We start from the raw sequence: 5,075 nt of genomic DNA, 5'->3' as shown, positions 1-5,075 counted from the left end.
GACAACGAAAGCGCAGAAGAGGATAGTGCTAGTGATGTAGAAATAATATGTGTGGAATAATCATAATGGGAGCCTCTGAACTCATGAACACTCAGATTGTTTAATAGTGAGAAGCGAGCCTCTGAACTTATGGACACTCAGATTGTTTTATAACAGTGATAACACGAACCTCTGAACTCATTGACACTCAAGCGGTAACTGCGTCGTCGTCGGGTCCAAAGTCCAGAGTTAGAAAGCAGGAGGGTCGCTTAATGCAAGTGAGATGATCATCATTAATTACAAAATTATCTTTACTGCCGTACTTACTCCTATCTTACACTTCACCCATTACCTACATATGAACACACGAAGATAAAACCCTGTCTGTGGGGAAAGTATGGTGTTTTTTTTGTGTGTTTTTTTTCTTTTTCTTTTTTTTTTAATTAAGAAGTTGATCCTATTTTAAAAAGTAAAAAATTGCTTGAGATATGTTGAGATATGTCATTTCGAACATGATGTGAATTCGAAAAATGGATGACACCATCGAATTTGTCCACTTCACATTTGTTCTTGAATTTTTTTTCTTTCATGACCCTAGCTGACGTAATTAACAAGTTGATGACCTACTTGAAATGTCAAAAATTGCTTGAGATATGACATTTCGAACCGGAAGAGATATCGAAAAATAGATGACACCATCGACTTTGTGCACTTCACGTTTGTTCTGACAATTTTTTTCATGACCTTAGGTGACCTAATTAAAAAGTTGATCCTATTTTAAACACTCCAAAATTGCTTGAGATATGACATTTCGAACCGGAAGTGATATCAAAAAAATGGATGACACCGTCGAATTTGTACACTTCACATTTGTTGTGACATTCGTTTTTCATGACCCTAGCTGACCTAATTAAAAAGTTGATCCTACTTTAAACACTCCAATATTGCTTGAGGTATGACATTTCGAACCGGAAGTGATATCGAAAAATGGATGACACCATCGAATTCATTTACTTCACATTCGTTGTGGCATCCTTTTCATGACCCTAGCTGACCTAACAAACACGTTGATCCTACTCTAAACAGTCCAAAAATTGGGTTAGGATTTGGTTTGGGTTTGGATGTAGTATATATGGGGTTTGGTTTGGATTGCAGACTTTGGGTTCAGGTTCCGCTTTGGTTTCTGTTTGGTTATCAGTTAGGTTTGAGATCGAATTGGGGATGGGTATAGGTTTGGGTTGGGTTTGGATTTGTGTTTGGATTAAAGGGTTTGTGTATGAGGTGGGTTTAGGTTTGATTTTGGGTTGTGTTCGGGTTTTGGTTATTTGGTTCCGGTTTGGATTTGGGTTCGGGTTTGTGTCTGACTTTGGTTCGAGCAAAATAGTCTGGTTTGTCTTTGGGTTTGGTTTGGATTGGTGCAATATCAAAAGATCAATTGACTATTTGGTTTGGGTTAGCGTTTGACATTAGGTTATCGTTTGTGTTTGGTTTTGGGTTTGGGTTTGGGTTACAGGTTTGGGTTACAGGGTTTGGGTTACCGAGTTTGGGTTTAGGTTAGACTTAGGATCGTGTTTGGGTTTGGGTTTTCATTCCGGTTTGGATTTGGGTTTGTGTTTGTTTCTGACTTTGGTTTGAGGATATAGTCGGTCTGGGGTAAGGGTCATTGTAAACTGACAGTTCGGGTTTTCGGGTTTGGTTTGGTTTGGGTTAGGATTTAATATATTTGGGATTTGGTTTGGATTGCAGACTTTTTGTTAAGGTTTCGCTTTGGTTTCTGTTTGGGTTTCAGTTAGGTTTGGGATCGAATTGGGAATGGGTTTAGGTTTAGGTTTGAGTTTGGATTTGTGTTTGGATAAAAGGGTTTGGGTTTGAGGTGGGTTTAGGTTTGATTTTGGGTTGTGTTTGGGTTGGGGTTTACGTTCCGGTTTAGATTTGGGTTTGGTTTCGACTGGTGCAATATCAAAAGATCAACTGACTATTGGGTTTGGATTAGCGTTTGACATTAGGTGGGTTATCGTTTGTGACTGGTTTTGGGTTTGGGTTTGGGTTACAGGGTTTGGGTTTAGGGTTAGGGTTAGGGTTGTGTTTGGATTTGGGTTTTCATTCCGGTTTGGATTTGGGTTTGGGTTTGTGTCCGACTTTAGTTTGAGCATATTTTCGGTCTGGGGTAAGGGTCATTGTAAATTGACAGTTCGGGTTTTCGGGTTTGGTTTGGGTTTGGATATTGTATAGTTGAGGTTTGGTTTGGATTGCATACTTTTGGTTAAGGTTTCGCTTCGGTTTCTGTTTGGATTCCAGTGAAGTTTGGGATCGAATTTGGGATGGGTTTAGGTTCGGGTTTGAGTTTGGATTTGTGTTTGGATTAAAGAGTTTGGGTTTGAGGTGGGTTCAGGTTTGATTTTGGGTTGTGTTTGGGTTGGGTTTTCATTACGGTTTGGATTTGGGTTTGGGTTTGGGTCTGACTTTGGTTCGAGCGAAATAGTCTGGTCTGTCTTTGCGGTTGGGTTTGGTTTGGATTGGTGCAATATCAAAAGATCAGTTGACTACTGGGTTTGGGTTAGCGTTTGACATGAGGGTTATCGTTTGTGTTCGATTTTGGTTTTGGGTTTGGATTACAGGTTTTGGGTTTAGGGTTAGGGTTAGGTTTGTGTTTGGATTTCGGTTTTCATTCCGGTTTGGATTTGGGTTTGGGTTTGTGTCTGACTTTGGTTTGAGCATATATAGTCGTTCTGGGGTAAGGGTCCTTGTAAATTCACAGTTCGGGGTTTGGTTTGGGTTTGGATTTAGTACAGCTGGAGTTAGGTTTGGATTGCAGACTTTTGGTTAAGGTTCCGCTTCGGTTTCTGTTTGGGTTTCAGTTAGATTTGGGATCAAATTGGGGATGGGTTTAGGTTTGACTTGGAGTTCGGGTTTGTAATTGGGTTCATGTTCTGTTTGCGTTTGGGTTTGACTTTAGGTTTTCGTTTGGGTTTGGTTTGGGTTAAAGGGTTTGGGTTTGAGGTGGGATTAGGGTTAGGGTTAGGTTTTGGATTAGGGTCAGGGTTAAGGGTTAAGGGTTAAGGTTAAGGTTAAGAGTTAGGGTTAGGGTTAGTGTATTAGGGTTATAACGTTAGCGTTAGGGTATTATCTATTTGATTTATTTAGTTGGGTTTAACGTAGCACCGACACAATTTAGGTCATATGGCGACATAGGGTTAGGGTATTAAGGATAGGGACAGGGGTATTAGTGAGAGGAAGATTCCGTGCATAAAAGCGTTCACGGAAGGTTAGGGTTAGGGTTAGGGTATTAGTGAGAGGAAGATTCCGTGCATAAAAGCGTTCACGGAAGTATGTTTGTGCATGCGCGAGAAATGCATTATTGGTAAAATATGTCATCATGCGATGGCGTGCTCTGATTGGCTGAATTCAATTTTGTTGATAAAGAAGACTCCATTTTTGTTACATAGTGAATGCAGTAGGAATATAGAAGCGTAATTATTTCGATTTTTTTGCATTAATGAAAAGGTAAGAAATGTATAATTAATTGAAATTTTACGAGCAAAGATGTTTCTCTTCGTCTGCTGCATTTATTTCCGAAAGAAATATCATAAACATGCATAATTTGCTCGCATGTGTTATTGAATGTACATGCATGACGGGTAGCAATGCTGATTTGGTTGTTTTTATCATTTTTATATAGGAAATCAGTGCTCGAACCCGTTTCTTGGACAAAAATAGCACTTGTGGAACCATTGTCCGTCCGTAGGTCTGTCTGAACGAACTCGCCGTGCGTTCGCGCATTCGTACTAGTCTCATTGCATATATAGAATACGTCATAAGGTCACGTGAGTTATGGGGCTATAAATAGATGCCATATGTCACATGACGTGTGATACTACACTATATTCTTAAACCCTGAAAGTGAAAGAAAACCCAAACCCATGACTCTTACCCTAGACCGACAATTTTGCTCGAACTTAATCCCAACCCAAACCCAAACCAAACCCAAACGTTTACCTAATGTCAAACCCAAACCCAATAGTCAATTGAGGAAGACACCCGACCTTTTGATATTGCACCAGTTCAAACCAACCCCAAAGAGAAACCCAAACTCGAACCCAAACCCAAACTTTAATCCTAATTTTAAACCCACCGCAAATTCAATCACAAACACAACTGAAACCCAAACAAAAACCAAAGCCTAACCCAAACTCTCAGATCCAAACCAAACCCGAAGTAAACTTAATTCAAACCGAAACCAAACCCGAACTGTCAATTGACAGTGACCCTTACCCCAGACCGACTATTTTGCTCAAACCAAAGTCAGACCCAAACCCTATCCCAAATCTAAACTGGAAAGAAAACCCAAACCCAACCGAAAGTCAAACCTAAACCCAAACCTTGTAAACCGTTTGATATTGCACCAGTCCAAACCAACCCCAAAGAGAAACCAAAACTCGACCCCGAACCCAAACTTTAACCCTAAACTTAACCCACCCCAAATTCAATCCCAAACACAAGTGAAACAGAAGCCCTCAAACCCAAACTCAAACCCAAAACACAAACCCAATAGTCAATTGACCAGGACACCCGACCTTTTGATAATGCACCAATCTAAACCGAACCCAAAGACAAGACCAAACGCAAACGTAAACCCAGACGCAAACTTTAACCCGAACCTTAACCTAACCCAAAATCAATCCCAAACACAACTCATACCCAAACCAAACTTCAACCCAAATCCCAACCTTAACAAAAGTCATACCTAAACCCATCCCAAATTCAATCCCAAACCCAAACGAAACCCAAAGAAAAACCAGAGCCTAACCCAAACTCTCAGATCCAAACCAAACCCCAAGTAAACTTAATCCAAACCCAAACGAAAGCCGAACTGTCAATTGACAATGACCCTTAACCCATATCCACTATTTTGCTCAAACCAAAGTCAGACCCAACCCAAACCCAAATCCAAACCGGAATGAAAACCCAAATCCAAACTCAACCCGAAGTCCAACCTACACCCAAACCCTGTAATCTAAACCCAAACCAAACACAAACGAAAAACCTAATGTCAAACCCAAACCCAATAGTCAATTGCTCAAGACGCCCGACCTTTT

This window comes from Mercenaria mercenaria, chromosome 7 (genome assembly GCF_021730395.1).
Source record: "Mercenaria mercenaria strain notata chromosome 7, MADL_Memer_1, whole genome shotgun sequence".
Classification (NCBI taxonomy): domain Eukaryota; kingdom Metazoa; phylum Mollusca; class Bivalvia; order Venerida; family Veneridae; genus Mercenaria; species Mercenaria mercenaria.
The sequence above is the reverse complement of the archived record's forward strand: the minus strand, read 5'-3'. Positions refer to the sequence as shown.